We start from the raw sequence: 17,055 nt of genomic DNA, 5'->3' as shown, positions 1-17,055 counted from the left end.
GAGATTAAATGGAATGGCAAGAATGTTGAGGAGCTGACAAGGGCATAGAGGATGAATCCTTGTCAAACAGAAGAAAACATTAAATATGAACGAACTTAAAGGCAGAGCATACAAAATATGAATTCTACCTTAACACTTCATTTGTTCAATTGGAAATGATCATGAAATGAAATGAACACATAACAGGCTATACATGAAACAAAGGAGGACACAAATGTTAAATCTCATACCACAGGAATCTCAGAAGCCAGAGCTGTGTATTTTCATTAAAATCTCTGTCAAAGACCGTACAATGAAAGCTCTGTTTTCTCTTACACGCACACCTCTCAGAATTCTCTCCCACACTTTTCAAATGATTTTTTAATACATTAAATAAAACTCTGCTAGGGGAAAAACAAATCGACCCCAAAACAGGGGCGCTGTTTCACCTGCAGTTACAAGAATAGAGATAGAGTCATTTCTTTTTCCTAAAACAGAAGATCGTTCCCCCTAAAATCCTCTGATGGCTAACAAACTGGAGCGCAGATCCCATCGAATCAGGACTGAAGTCATTAGTAGGAGATCGGTTGCTATGTTTGGATCCATTACTTCAGCGACAAGCTGTTCATTGCTTGTATCGATGAAATCAATTGGATGCAAAGCTATGCCATTGAAATTATCACTTATGTAACGACCAATAACTGCAAGGCACTCGGACGGATCCTTTGGATCCCATTCGGCACGAAAGCAGGTCAAGTGACGATTAAAATCATGACTATGGACGATCTCATGGCTTGGATAGCTCAAATCACCAAAGATAGAATCCCATACACGTATCCGATTATCTTGGCCGGTAGTCATGATTTTACTGCCAGGTTTTGGCGAAAACTAAGCAGAGTTCACAACACGTGGGTGTTTCAACTCTCCCAGGAAGGCCCCAACTTTTAATTGGCGAATATCCCAAAGACGAGCAAAATGATCATTGCCACAGCTGATCAGAAGATCTGAATTTAATGGATTGAAATGAAGTCCCACAACTTTAGAACCCTTTTTGTGGATTAGAATGGGTTGCTCTGTTTTCTTATTTGAGCGAATGTCTATCTGGTAAATAATCCCAAAGTTATCCGCAACCAGTAAAAGATCTTTCTTTGAATTGATAGCCATGCCATATAGCATTCTCCATGTTGCCAGTCCATTCCATCCATCAGGATTGCAGTCCATCAGGAGGATTGGAACTCCCGTCTCAATATCAGTGCAGCTAAGTGTTCCATCAGATCCTGATGTGTATATATAATCATCCTTCACGGGATGAAATTTCATACTATTCAGAACGAAGGAATGTACTGTATCATAAACTGTCCTCTCTATCACTTTCTCATAGTCCCAAATACCAATTTGACCTTTCTTATCTCCTGACATAATGATATTGTTCTTAGTAGGGTGAAATTCTAAGCAAGTTATTCGTATACTGTGTAACTTGATGATAGCAGAGTCAACCTGGTTGGGAATAACATAAGTTGGCTTGATCATATTGATATGATTTCTGATTTGCCGTTCAAATACAAAGTCAAAGCCACTCTGGACATATTTGCGGGGGCCAGGGACAACCCCATATTCTGTCGTTATGCGATGTGGGCATGTCATCGTGGTGTGCCCAGGCTGTTTACATAAGAAACATGGCTTTTTGAAGGCAATCAATATAGGTAGCTCCTTTGAACTTGTGACCATAGCTGCCTCTCGGTGCATTTCAACTCCAAAAGTAGATGTGATCGGGCAGTATCCCAGAGACATATTGAATTGTTACCAAGACCAATGACATAATCTTTCTTCAAGACTTCCTTATTTAATCCCTTTAAAAACCGAACATCCATCACCCAGTCACTGAACTTAGGCACGATCTGAAGCCAAACTTTTTCCCTTTCAAATTTCTGGAGGAAAACTTTAGGACCTCATCAACTAAAATTACAGGAAATGAAAGAAAGAGAACAGCTTTCCATTCAGTCCATGACAATGATGTTACTGAAAACAGAATGGCTAATGGTTGTACATAGAGTACCAGTATATGAAGAACCATAGTTAAAATAATCGATGATACGAGCCATAAATTACTCCATGGAGGAAGAACAAGAAGACTTTGGTTTTCACTAAGGTTATTGAGTGCATTAAACATCTCAACCACCACGAGTACACTCATTGAGACTGTTGTTGGTCGCCTATCCTCAAATATGTTGCATGAATATGTTGTTTCTCTTTCTGAACATGTATCAAAATTAACGAGTTCCTTGTAGGGTAATTTTGGGCCACCTTCAAAATATAGAAACCACCATGCAAAACCCGCAATAGTAGCAAGACCAACATAAGCACCTATCACCAAATAACGGAAGAATAGCCACCCATTAACAATAGCTTCATTAACCTTTCGGAGTCTCACCATCATCACTTTGCGATCCTGCTTTGCAACAAGCCCTTTTGATGTGCACACCAGGGATGAAAAGAGACAGAGCATTTCACAACTCTACACTGGATACACAAACCACCAGGCCGGTTGCATATAGAGCGAACCAGTTTCCTTCTAGGAAGAACAGCTCCAGAGACATCAAATATACCCATGGTACTAACCTTTAAGCACCTCTTTCCAGGCATCCACAGCCCACAAACCATGTGTACCCATTGAGGTATAGTTGGGTCATGCACGGCAGCAGTGATAGTATTCTTTAACTTGAATTCACTATTCAAATATTTTCTAACCTTCCCTACCTGACCAGAGTCTTTTTCTGTATCATCTTCAAGACAGCTTCTAAAGCACATTTTGTTGCACTCCTCTTTTCCAAGACAACAGACTAGCAAGACGGAGTCTAACAGAGCCAGGATAGAGCAGCAACAGATTTGCGAGGGATTTCTTATTGTTCATTTGGGCTTAGCTAGCTTGTTTGAGCAAGTCCAGGTGCACTCTTTCTAGCACCACATTGTACCCTCTTATTTATTAATAAAATGGCTCAGATCATCGTAGTTCATGGAGATTTCTCTTTGTTAAATGTGCTGTAAATTTTTGTATGTGTTTTTGCTATCTTTGCTTTGTTTAACATTGTACATTTCCATTAGGAATATTACAGTGGTATCAGAACATGATTTTGGCTAGCTGTGGGTCTAAATCACACAAATGCTCAAGTGCTATCGTGGACTAGATTTCCAGAGGCTAAAACACTAGTCCCACATTATTCTCTAGATTGAACTCATGCCCGAAAATGTCTCAGTAGGAGAAATTTTAAAATGTTACTAGGAGCATCGAGAGACTGGTGGGGCATCTTGAAGGGTGGTTGTTAGCAAGGGGAACAAGAAGAAACAGTGGTTGCCGACCCACAAACGAAGAAAATAAGAGGAGCATGATGGGAGGTGGAGGTAGTGACGAGATGAGAGAGAACATACCCATGGAGGAGGGAGTTCATCTAGATACGCTCCAGCCGGTTGAGCATGAGGCTAATGGCACGCAGGAGGAGCACGAGGATACACCTAGTGTGACGCAGGAGTTAATCCTGTTGGAGTTTCCTTTGGTAGCCCTAGTAGACAGATTGGAGGAGGGAGTTGAGCACACATTCATTGATGATGTATCCATTGATGAGGCATCCCAGTCTATGGTAGAGCTTCAAAACGACAACCACCTACAACTGATTGATGAGCATGTCTCACATGTTGGGTTGTCTATGGAGGAGTAGTTGGAGGCTCATGTCGAGCCCATGATGGAGGAGGATGTGCAGCCATCCTTTGGGCTAGCCATTGATGTGGGGCATCTTAGAGACCACACCTTGGGATTCCAACACAATTTGCTTCAGAGGCGCATTGACAGGATCTACAATGTTATCATCCCACCCCTACGCATTGGATTGAGAGAGGCGGAGTTGCCTAGACATACCAGAGGTGATGACCATGTTAGAACCACTATTGCGTCACCTTTGCCCATTGGAGAGAGGCAGACAAAGTTACCTAGTCAGATCTTATGTGTTGACCTGGATAGCAGGATGCGACAATCAGAGTTGCACAAGGTGCAACATCCGCATGTCGGGGTTGTTCTATGTGCGGGAGTTCGTGCATTCGATCCCTCTCTTGGGGTTGGATGGTGAGAGATTCTGAGTTGGTACCTGGTGGAGTGGAGTGGACTAATGGAGATGGTCATAGTTTGGAGTAAAGCTCAGTGGGAGCTCTTAGACATCGAGGGCATTGGAGGCCTAGGTTGGCATTGTGATCTAGGTGGAGCTCCCTATCCGATATCAGACATGTAGGATGGCTATGGCATTGATGAGGTAGTCGACCTAGTGACTGAGCACATACATTCCCTAGGGGAATTCCAGTCGGCATATGGAAGACAGGCGGTTTGTGAGTAGTCTCCATGGATTGTATTGGCATGTTGGTTGCACATGGGGTCGCAAGATGATTAATATTCTTTGGATGGAGCTGGTGGGAGGACGTGGCATGGGTAGGCCACCGGGTTGGGCATGGTATGGAAACGATGTTCTCCCATTGGGGTATTGGGAATAGGAGTCACCGAGGATTGACATAACAAAGATATCCCTCTACCAAGTGTGGAGTTAGGCCGCTCAGGTTTACTAGGGCAGATGAGGAGGTGTAGATCACTTCGTGGCAAGTGTACTAGCAACGTGGTGGTTGCATGGGCACATATGGGATTGCCTATGGTACATGGGGGCATTGCATTGAGCGTTTATATCTAGGGGTGCATGGAGTTGTGCCACAGAGTTCAGTGCTATGCAAAGGAGTGTAGGGGTACGTACTTGTGTGCAACTGAGCAAGATGATGCACAACAGGTTGTCAGAGTGTTGTTGCCAGAGAGATATCCTGATGAGGGCATCAAGCACACCATTGGGTTTGGCACACTCAGATCTGGAGAGTGAGTTGATCATAGGGCCAAGTATGAGCTTCCATTTATCACTCTCCAGCATTGCACACTGACACAGGGGACTTGGATATCATTTCTTGATGCTCTCATCACGAGCAACAGGACCATTTGAGACAGTTGGACGGGACAGTGCATTAGGAGAGAGGCTTACCAGTTGTGGCATATGGTTAGGACACGAGTTGGTGGATGTAGGCTTGGGGTTAGTTTGATCTCCTGCATAGGTAGCACTTGCACAACCCTTGACCCCACACTCAAGGTGATACATGATCCCATTTTGGTGAGACATTCTGAGGTGTCTCTGGAGCATCTACAACGGTTGGTGGACCTTGGTCACAGGGGGATGTTTAGACCTCGGGCAGTATTGGGGAGCACTTTTAGGAAGTGGGATGACAGATCCCACTGTGTGGTATGGCCAATGCAGGGCTTTGTCGCATGCACTAGATTGGTTCGCGATGTATGGAATTCATATATTGATTGCACACAGGGACTTGAGACGTGGTACAGGTTGGTTCCATCAACTGTCAGGACTATGCCACTGTCATTCTGGCTGTGGGATTCAGGGATTTGGTTGGTCGATTGGACACTCTGCTTCGTGGTGAGTGGGATCAGGACGGGGATGACCCATCTCACCCTTGGTTTGGTGTGTGGGGGAGTGTTGAGGCCTTGATCGCATGACAAGGTTGGTTTTCCTTGTTATCGCTACGTATCAGGGTGAGTGTTGGATGGGTAGGAGGTGACATCATGGAGGTGCTTGGTCCAGATGAATTGGGACTCCATAGATGTTTTTCCATTAGGTCCACGGAGAGGTGGATATAAGTTGAGCATGAGGGGAAAATTGTCATGATCAGAGTTGCGGCGACAACATAATGGCAACCTTTTTAGACTAGTGTGGGATCTGGGCATCATAGGACTTGGCAGTATAGCTACCCTTGGGGATGAGGTGATTTCTACAAGGGAAGATCATTTACGTCTTCTGTTGGGATTTGGTGACTCGCTGATGGCATGGGGGACTTCATTAGCATGGTAGGTGGGCCAGCAGGATGATATAAGGAGAAGCTCATGTGAGCGAGACACTATCTCTGTAGGGATTGGGTGGTATCTTCGAGAGTATACTCCTGGAGTGCATGGGATGGCCTACATGGTAGGACAACTGATCTGAAAATGAGATCTTAGACTAATATTAAGGTATTACAAACTCATGTGCAGGATTTGCCTATATTACTTAGTGCAACAGATCGAAAAGATTGCGAATAATATAGACAATGAAGCAGTTAGAAAAACATAACAAATACGCGCATAACACAAATAATCAAGGAGTTCACCCAAAACTCTTGGGCTACATCTCCTGGTCCAACTTTCAGTGGTGACCTCTCTATTATGTCTTCAAGAGCAGAGTTTTTACAAATGTGAGCTCAAATTGAGTCTCAACACAACAGGAATAAAACAACAGGTCTTTACTTGGATCCCCCAAGTCTTTTTGAGTACAAAGACTCTCCCTCTCACTCTTTGTCTCTGTTTTCTCTCTGTCTCATCACTTCCTGCTCCTGTCTCTGTCATTCAGTGGCTTTTAAGCCAATTGGCGCTTGTCTGTTCGTTTTCCCTTTTGGGCTTTTCAGCTTCCGGCCTCTGTCCGTTCAAATCCCCTTTGAGCGTTAACCAATCATGGTGTAACGTCTTCAGGTATGGTGGCCACCTGTTATGAAACGGAAGGGACTATCGGCGCGTTGAAATCCCAAAAATGTCGTTTCTCTGTTTACACAGAGAAATACACAGAAATGCTGTAAAATCCGCCAAACTACCGTTTATTGGACTTCAAATATTATCAATTTCGCCCTGTAATCCTTTAGGATCCGCCTTTGGTCGCTATCGCAAGTCCACCATTGATCTATGTGATCGTTGATCCAACGGTTGCTATTCATTTCAGGCGGCTTATGCGCCGGAAGATTACCTGCCCGAAAAGGCGGTTTTCTCTCTCCGACGCCAAGTCACGTGGCGGCTAGTGTATGGGCTTTGGCGGAGCCCGTCCAATACTGCTTACCGCCTAAGGCCCGCCTGAAATCCCGCTCATTACGGAACTCAAAATATATATTACTGCATGTATAAACCCTTTCAGGTTCGTTTTATCGCTCCGTTCACGTTCCCTTTGATTTTCGTTTATTTAATGAAAATGCGAATTTACATAGAAGAACCCTTTTCTTCCGGAACTCAAAATATATATATTTGCACCCATAAAACCTGTCGGGACCAACTGTCGCAAATCGCATATGTATTGGCCCCGCTCATTTGTATTGCCGCGATGCGACTTTGTGATGCGATATATTGCAATTGCATATCGCATAGTCCTCGGGCGCCGGTAAGTCCTTATGTGTGTGTATTGGCGATGCGATAGCACGAGTAGATCTGGACTGTTGATCTGCGTGCATAGATCAATGACCCTTGTTTAATCGCACTGATCGTTGTTGCGATCTCCCATAAGGCCGCGCCCGATTAACTTTGCCTGCTACTGCCGATTGCGATATGTCGATTAGATCTGGATCGTTGATCAGCCAGATCCGGCGGCTCCTGTGCAATGTTGCTTAAGCCTCCGTTTAACTCTGTTTGCGCCATTTCTTCTTGTTTTTCATCTGTGATAGTGTTTTCCTCCATTTGCTAATGTTTTTCCCTTGCGATATTTTTTAAGTATATGAAGACTTAGAGGGTTTTAGGATCCATTTTGGATCACGCCTTCCCACTGAAAAAGCTTTTGGACCACCAAAAGTTGGGTTTTAAGCATCGATTAAGTGAGGATACAGCTTCCCCACTTGTCCAATCTCTATCCATTGTGCATTGCTTGGTTTTGAACCTTTGAGTCCCATTCTCAGGTACTCAACATCTCCTCTGTGCGTAGTTCTCACCTTCCTGTCCAGAACTGTGTCTTCCTGCAACTCATTGAGATATTCAGGCAATAGATCATCAATAGAAGGCAACTGAATTTGCTCTTTGGGATCTTCAATCAATGAAGGTTCATATAGTCTCAATTTCTCTGCATTAACGACTGAATAGATATGCATATAAGCTGGCAAATCAAGGTGAAAAGTGTTTTCACCAATTTTCTCAAGTATCTTGAAAGGCCCATACCTTATTGGTTTCAGCTTCTTACCTTCACCTTGCATTCTGTCTTTACTAATGTACAGCTAGACCTGATCACCAACTTGGAAGCTATGCTCAATTTGATGTTTGTCATGCCTTGCCTTGTACTTGGCCTGGCTTGTTTCCAGCTGTTCCTGCACTGCCTGGTGAATTTCTTGGATCTGTTCAATGAACTTGGTTGCTTTGTCCACATCACTGTGTCCATCAACTGCTATGTCTTTACCAAAGACAAAATCCAAGGGAGACTTTGGTGTAAAACCAAAACAAGTCTCAAAAGGAGATCTCTGAATAGAAGTGTTTAACACAATTGTAAGCATGTTGCACATAACATAAATGTTCATCCCAAAGCTTGGGATGCTTGCTGCAATAGCCCCTGAGCAACTAGATCACTGTCCTGTTGACCACCTCTGTTTGGCCATCTGTTTGTGGATGAAATGTTGTGCTCTTCTTCAATCTGGTGTCCATCAACTCCCATAGACTTGACCAAAAATTCCCAACAAATCGGGAATCTCGATTAGATACAATAGAAGCGGGTAACCCAAAATGAACCCATACATGCTGAAAGAACAACTTCGCTGTTTGTTCAGCTGTAACCTGCTTGTTACAAGGTATCAAAATACACATTTTGTTGAACCTATCCACAATAACATATAAATAATCATGACCTTTTCTAGATTTTGGCAATCCCCCAACAAAGTCCATGGAAACACTTTCCCAAGGACGAGAAGGAATTGGAAGTGGAGTGTACAAGCCTAATTTTCTATTACTGGGATTGCTTGTAGCACACATGGTACACCCTTTAATATATCTAGAAACCGTTTCATGCATTTTTGGCCAATCACAGAACCTTTGCAACTGTGCAACTGTTTTACTTACACCAAAGTGACCTGATGTAAGAGAAGTATGTGCTTCTCGGATTATGTTAACTCTTTCAGTTTGTGGAGTGCATAACTTTTCCAAATGATACAAGAGTTGGTCCTTAACATAATAATCCAATTCTTCTACTTGTTTGCCATGACTTAAAGTTGCATATACATCTTTAAAATCTACATCTTGAGCATATTGTTTAATGTAGCTTTCATGCATTACTGAGTTATGCTTAAGTATGGTAGATGCATTTATGATTGGTCTTGATAGCATATCTGTAACCTTATTGTGTATGCCTTTCTTATATCTGATGACAAGATGAAATTGCTGTAGAAAACCCATCCACCTATAATGTCTTGATTGCTGCAATTTAGTTTGTGAGTGCAAATATTGAAGTGGTTGATGATCTGTATGTATAATTGTTTCTATGCCCAATAGGTAATGTTTCCACTTTTTCACACTATGCACTAATGCATACAATTCTTTATCATATGTGGGATAATTAACTACTGCAGAATTAAATGTCTCAGAATGATAGCATATGGGTTTACCATGTTGCATCAACACTGCTCCCATGGCATAGTCACTGGCATCTGTTTCAATCTCAAATGGTCGTTGAAGATCTGGCAGTGCTAGTACTGGTGTTGTACTAATTTTTTCTTTTAAGGTGTCGAAAAGTTTATGCTGTTTGTCTTCCCACTGAAACACCTTGTTCAATCCTGTTAAAGCATGTAAAGGAGCTGCAATCAAGGAAAAGTTAGCAATAAACTTTCTCCAATATTGTGCTGCTCCTAGGAAACTCCTAACTTCTATAGCAGATTTGGGTTTAGGCCAGTTCACAATGACTTCAACCTTAGAGGGATCTATCTTCAATTCACCACCCCCTACAATATGACCCAAATAATTTAAAGATGTTTTGCCAAATTCACATTTTGATAACTTCACATAGAGATTTTATCTTTTCAAAACATCTAGAGTCTGCTTTACATGCTTCAGACGTTCTTCCCATGTTTTACTGAAAACAAGAATGTCATCTAGATTCTAAATATACAATTACAAAATCATCAATAAAAGGTTTGAGTACATCATTCATAACTCTCATGAAAGTGGTAGGAGCATTAGTTAAGCCAAAAGGCATAACCAACCATTCATATAGCCCTTGCTTTGTCTTGAAGGCAGTGTTCCATGCATCTTGTTCTGCAACTCTGACCTGATGATAGTCACTACGCAAGTCTAACTTGGAAAAGTAAACTGCTTCTTTCAACTGATCTAATAGATCATCAATGCGAGGAAGAGGATAACGATTCTTGATCGTTATTTTATCCAGTGCTCTATAATCAATGCACATCCTCCACGAACCATCTTTCTTTCTCACTAGTACGATTGGAGATCCACATGGTGATGTGCCTGGTCTTATGAACCCTTTATCGAGCAGCTCCTGTACCTGCTTCTTGATCTCTGCATTCTTTAAAGCGGATAACCTGCACATTCCAATGTTAGGTAATGGAGCATCTTGTTGCAAATGATCATCTACTATTTCCCTTTTGGGTGGCAGACCTTTAGGTTCTTGAACTAGGATATCATATTCTGAAACAACTTTAACTAAATCAACTTTCTGTTTAGCATCACAGCCTTCAAATATATTGGTTTTATCAGGGTTCTTTTCCTTTACAACCATTAGTAAAAATTGCTTGCATGAATTTACAATTCTTTTCATCTGCCCTGAGTTTATGAGAGAATAGTTATTTTTGAGTTTATGAGCTCTTACAATATATTCTATTCCATATTTAGTGAGTTGATACTTATTTTCAGCGTTATAGAAAATGGCTTTTCTATCATACGAGTAAGGACTTCCTAAAACAATACCACATATATCCAAGGGAACTACATCTAACTCAACCTCATCTACAAATGTTGACCCAATAGCAAACCTAAGTTTACATTGTCTAGTCACTTGTAGCTTTGCTTTATCACATACCCAACCTAATGGATATGGCTTCTTGTGAGGTGTTGTTAGTAAGCCCAACTTCTTTACAATTGTTTCAGAAATCAAGTTTACTTGTGAGCTACTATCAAATAAAGTATCAATCTTTTGGTGCTTGGAAATAACTCTGATATGAAAAAGCTCATGTCTTTTCCTCTCATTATGTTCATTATCAATAGATCGTGCATAATTACTTGTAGATGCTTTAGAATTTTTACCTTTTATACTTGTGGCTGTGACTGTTGTTTCATCACCTGAGTCTAACCCCAAGTCTTTTTGAATAGCAGCAACAGTCTTCTTCTTCTTACCACCGAACTTCTTGGGTTTCAGCTCCGGATGCAAAGACCAGTAGTGTTCATCATCATGTCCATCCTTCTTGCAGTGAGTGCATGAAGGTTTGTCTTTTTGTACAACGTTTGTCTTCCTCTCCTTCCATTTCAGCTTCTTCTTTTCCTTGTTCTTGCTTGCAGAGGGTTTTGATGATCCCCCAATCTTTGGGTTCACATTCTTGCCTCTAGCCTCTAGATGTGTAGCCTGAACTGATACATCATCTAGGCTAGTGGGGTTAAACATGAGAATGGCGTGCTTCAAATAGCTATGCATACCACCTATATACTTCAACAAAGTTTCAGGTGAGTCTAGAGAAATGCCTAGAGTTAAAGTTCTTTTTCTAAATTCCTGGGTATAACTTTGTACACTTTGGCCCTTTAATTGGCGAAGAGTTTGTCAACTCATCATTGCTTGCTGCATATAAGCTAGTGGATAGAATTGTTTTTTAATGGTAGAAACAAATTCATTCCAGGTAGAAAGAATTTTACCATGCTTCTTCAAATCAGCTTGTGTCTTGCCTTCCCACCACACTAGTGCAGTTCCTCTAAGGTGAAGGCTAGCCAGCTGAATCTTTCTCCTTTCTGAATTAATGTTCTGCACCCTGTAATATACATCAATCTGTCTAATCCAGTTATCTAGCTTTTCTGCATTTAGTTCTCCATCATAAATTGGCAAATCAAACTTTACATCTAATTTAATCAAAGATGTTTTCTTCTTTTTCTTTTCAGGGCTAGGAGATGAGGATGATGGAGGTGATGGTGGAGGAGATGAGGGAGGAGGCTTTTCCCCTTTCCCTTTGCCCTCTGGGGCATCTAGAGAAGGTTCCTCTACTCCTTTGTCTTGTTTGGGTGTTGAAGTGCTTTCACCTCGACCCTTCTTGAATTCTTGATACATCTCTTCCACCATGGCTCGCATGGCCATAAAACTGTCCATGAACTGGGATTTTGATTCTAGCGGGGTTTGTTTTGCCATTCTCCTCCTAGGATAGACTCTTCCAATCTCTGGATTAGCCTCAACAAGTTTTCATTCTCCTAGTTTGAGCTTTGACCCAGTTAGCATTCAAAAATCCAGCACAGGCTTGTCTAACCTTAGCAAACCTAAAGCTCTAATACCACTTGATCTGAAAATGAAATCTTAGACTAATATTAAGGTATTACAGACTCATGTGCAGGATTTGCCTATATTACTTAGTGAAACAGATAAAAAAGATTGCGAATAATATAGACAATGAAGCAGTTAGAAAAACATAACAGATACATGCATAACACAACAAATAATCAAGGAGTTCACCCAAAACTCTTGGGCTACGTCTCTTGGTCCAGCTTTCAGTGGTGACCTCTCTATTATGTCTTCAAGAGCAGAGTTTTTACAAATGTGAGCTCAAATTGAGTCTCAACACAACAGGAATAAAACAACAGGGCTTTACTTGGATCCCCCAAGTCTTTTTGAGTACACAGACTCTCCCTCTCGCTCTCTGTCTCTGTTTTCTCTTTGTCTCAGCACTGCTTGCTCCTGTCTCTGTCATTCAGTGGCTTTTAAGCCAATCGACGCTTGTCTATTCGTTTTCCCTTTCGGGCTTTCCAGCTTCCGGTCTCTGCCCGTTCAAATCGCCTCTGAGCGTTAACCAATCATGGTGTAACGTCTTCAGGTATGGTGGCCACCTGTTATGAACCGGAAGGGACTATAAGCGCGTTGAAATCCTAAAAATGTCGTTTCTTTGTTTACACAGAGAAATACACAGAAATGCTGTAAAATCCACCAAACTACCGTTTATCACACTTCAAATATTATCAATTCCGCCCTGTAATCCTTTCGGATCCGCCTTTAGTCACTATCGCAAGTCCACCGTTGATTTATGTGATCGTTGATCCAACGGTTGCTATTCATTTCGGGCGGCTTATGTGCCCGGAGATTACCTGCCCGAAAAGGCAGTTTTCTCTCTCCGGCGCCAAGCCACGTGGCGGCTAGTGTATGGGCTCGGGTGGAGCCTGTACAATACTGCTTACCGCTTGAGGCTCGCCCGAAATCCCGCTCATTACGGAACTCAAAATATATATCGCTGCATGCATAAACCCTTTTGGGTCCGTTTTATCGCTCCGTTCTCATTCCCTTTGTTTTTCGTTTATTTAACGAAAATGCGAATTTACATAGAAAAACCCTTTTCTTCCGGAACTCAAAATATATATATTTGCACCCATAAAACCCGTCGGGTCCGGCTATCGCAAATCGCATATGTATTGGCCCTGCTCATTTGTATTGTGGTGATGCGACTTTGCGATGTGATATATCGCAATCGCATATCGCATAGTCCTCGGGCCCCGGTAAGTCCTTCTGTGTGTGTATTGGCGATGCGATAACGCGAGTAGATCTGGACCGTTGATCTGTGCGCATAGATCAACGACCGTCATTTAATCGCGCCGATCGCTGTCGCGATCTCCCATAAGGCCGCACTCGATTAACTCCGCCTGCTACCACCAATTGCGATATGCCGATCAAATTTGGATCGTTGATCGGCTAGATCCAACGGCTCCTGTGCGATGTTGCTTAAGCATCTGTTTAACTCTGTTTTCACCATTTCTTCTTGTTTTTCATCTGTGATAGTGTTTTCCGCCATTTGCTAATGTTTTTCCCTTGCGATAGTTTTTAAGTATATTAAGACTTAGAGGGTTTTACGATCCATTTTGGATCAAAAACTTCATGAGGAGTTGGGCATAACGCCACATTGTCATGATTCCCTACTAATTGATGGTATACAACGGACTTCTGGTACTTATACCAGGTAGGATAGTGAGTGGAGCGAGGGGAGCTTCAGGTGGGGCAGGATGGCTTGGGATCCCAGTGTTAAGGGATTCTTTCATGTAAGGACCGTGCAGAGGTCAAGGACGAATCAATGGCGCATCTGGGACCCTGGCACATTTTTGTAGTGATAATGGGGAGCAACAACTAGAGAGAGCATTGTTCGCCAATTGCTTGAGGACAAACAACGTTTTTGTGGGGAGGACTGTGATATTCCCACTTAGCAATTTTGCTAAGGAAGATATCAATCTTGCCCAATTTTATCTTATTTCATGTTTGCACTTAGGATATGTGGGTTCAGAGGTCCCACATGAATTTTTGGATTAAGTGGGGGCCCAAACATTAGGAAGAAATGGAAATATTGCGGCTCTTGTGGAGCATGGGGGCCACCCCATGGAGAATTACGGCCCACATGTGGAAAACGCTCCCATTGGAGAGAATTTTGTGGGGAAAGTCGAGCTGGGTCCACATGGGCATCTTAGAGGCTCTTTGATAAATAGAGCAAGAGGCACTCATTTTGGTCATTCAATCATCTATTCAGAAATTGTGTCTTTGACATAACACACTTCAGTTGAAGCCAAGTCTGCAGTGCTGTTTAGCACACGAGTGTCTCTGAGCTGAGATCTCAACCCTTGCTTCGGTGGACTTTGAGTGCCATCCCAAGGAGGGAGTCCTACCTATACCAGTTCATACCAGTAGTAGGGAGTACAAGTTTGTGGAGAGGATTGGTAGCAACAGCACAGAGACTGTATAGTTCTTGGAGGAGGCATGCTTGGAGGTTGAGGAGTGAAGGGAGTTAGGGGCTGAAACTTGAGGTGGAGTCTGGGGAAGTGTTGTGGGGGCTTTTACAATATTTTTGGTGGAGCAACTACAGGTTACTGTGAAAATTTGGAGATGTAAATTTCAACTGCAGCAACTGATTAAGTTTCTTCTATTTGTTAAATTATCGAACAAATTATTTACTGCATCCTACAACAAATACCGAAACTAATACTTTGCAGCCTTCACCAATTAAATTAAATGCGGAAACAAGAAATTGAGTAAGAAAGAAATACACAACACATGACACCGTTATTTTTGGACAAATGTCCCTAGAAAAACCCAATGCAGGAAAACCGGTGCAGCAGCTGAGGGTTTGTATTATTAAGCAGTAGTTTTCGAAATACAGTTCATTGGTTGCCCAACTGGCTATTCGATATAGAGAGAAACTGGGCAAAAAAATAGTGAGATGATATCACCCTGTCACTGGAAGAATCGACATTGATTTGCACTGGAGATGAGCCTCTACGCAGTCATTACGTCACTCCCACGCAATCACTGCATCACTGTAGTTGGGATTGCGTTGCACCTCCTTCTGATCCTCTGCTGGCTGGAAACTTCAGCTCTTTGGCTTCCTGGTCTCACACCCTGGCTTCGACACTAAATCCTGACTGTTCCTCGACAAAATTTCGATCTCCCTTTGAAGCTCTACGCTGCCACAATGTAGCTCTGCGTGGCCTTGTGTCAGTCTCTCTGGACGTCTTTCTGCCCTCTTTGCCTTGTACTCTCTGGACCAAGAAAACTTCCCTTTGAAAACCATGCTTGCTTCTCATTGCAAGAAATCTCCTCAATCGATTCTCTAGCAACTGTTGCATTGCCCTCTTTGAGAAATTCGATCTCTTGATCTCTCTCTGATGTGTTTTCCAAATGCCCATCGAAGTCCTTGTAATCCTCCAGTTGAGTAATCAACGACCCATATTAGATTCTAATAAATGGCTCAGCTTATTTGGACTCAATCTTCGTCTTCTTCTAGAAGTTTCACCCTCAGATTGATTAATACCCTTTAATTATTTTAATTTCCTAAGTTTAGACCTGGGCACCCATTAAAAATAATTAATTATTTTAGTAAAACTATCTCCGGGTGGAATTTCCCAAAATGATTTATGGTTATTGTGGAATTCATGTGTCCTAGCCTCCTTGCAAATTTTGAGGCTTAGAGCACATTTGATGCTACCAGAAATCAACACTCCCTCTTAGCGAGGAATGCGTTCTAGTAATGCAACCTGCTGAAAAATCACCCAGACTCTGTAACATCTCCCTCCGCGCTGTTGATGTTTGACATCATTGCCCACCAACTACTGCGCAAATGCTGCATTTGTATTGTTGCCGACCCTGCCACTACCAACACTGCATCTGTACTGCAACCCTCATAAGTTCTACATCTGTGCTACTATTGGCACTACCACTACCATTGCCAACATTGCATCTGCATTGCAACCTTCTCCAATTGCTGTTGCTACTGCATTAGCAATGGAAAAGCATCCAAAAGTACTAAACAGGTGTTCAGCATGATGCATCTATTGGTGGAGTTCTGACTGCTGCTAGTCTCTGGGCTGCCCCTTTGAAGCCTCTGCGCAGCTGCTGAGTCTGCACTATGCTAACTGCATTGCTGCCAACTCTGCCTTGCGCTGCTCAGTCTCTGGCACTCCTAGCCACTGCAACTGTTACTCCTACACTCCTTTGCATCAACTGATCCTGGTCCATCCTGCTACTTTTGATATGGGCTCCCGTAGCAAGGTATTGATCCAAGAGTTGGACTCCTCTAGGATCCTGCCCATCTGCAGTTCTTCCGAACTACAGTATTAGATCACCCTACCTCTCCCCTGTAGGTATCTGGGCAACCATGGAAAACTCCTCCTTGATCTTTGTGGATGCAACCTTCGGATCATGCTTCTCATCTTCGTCCTTCTTCTTGAGAGGACACTGTGTAGCGTAGTGACCAAATTCACCACACTGGAAGCACTTGATCTTCGAGACATCCTTCTTGTTTGTCTGGCGCTCCTGCTGCCCCTTTGATGCAAGGGATGCATTTTCTTCCTCTTCCCTGAGCTTCGTCCCACTACTGTTGTTGTTATCAAGTTTGCACTTGACTAAGTCTCTCCTCATCTCAACCTGCTGAAGAGTGGCCCACATTCCTTCCCAATTCGACAATCTCTCTCTGCCCAGGATACTTTGGACAAACACTTGCCATTCTTCTGAGATTGAATTCAGGGCCAGCCTCACCATCTCGGTAGGTTGAGGT

The 17,055-nt window shown here is 42.7% G+C and overlaps 1 protein-coding gene and 1 pseudogene across 2 annotated transcripts in view; one reads left to right on the top strand and one right to left on the bottom strand.

The window, feature by feature from the left end:
- The window catches only part of NADK1 (NAD kinase 1), a 465,773-nt gene that overhangs the window by 128,812 nt on the left and 319,906 nt on the right, over window positions 1–17,055 (top strand). The gene's annotated exons all lie outside the window — the stretch shown is intronic.
- Window positions 482–2,650, bottom strand: LOC149223043 (protein DAMAGED DNA-BINDING 2 pseudogene; annotated as a pseudogene).

This window comes from Pinus tabuliformis, chromosome Q (assembly GCF_031772625.1).
Source record: "Pinus tabuliformis cultivar Carrire ecotype Pingquan chromosome Q, CPIR1, whole genome shotgun sequence".
Lineage (NCBI taxonomy): Eukaryota > Viridiplantae > Streptophyta > Pinopsida > Pinales > Pinaceae > Pinus > Pinus tabuliformis.
This window is presented reverse-complemented; position numbering and strand designations above follow the sequence as displayed.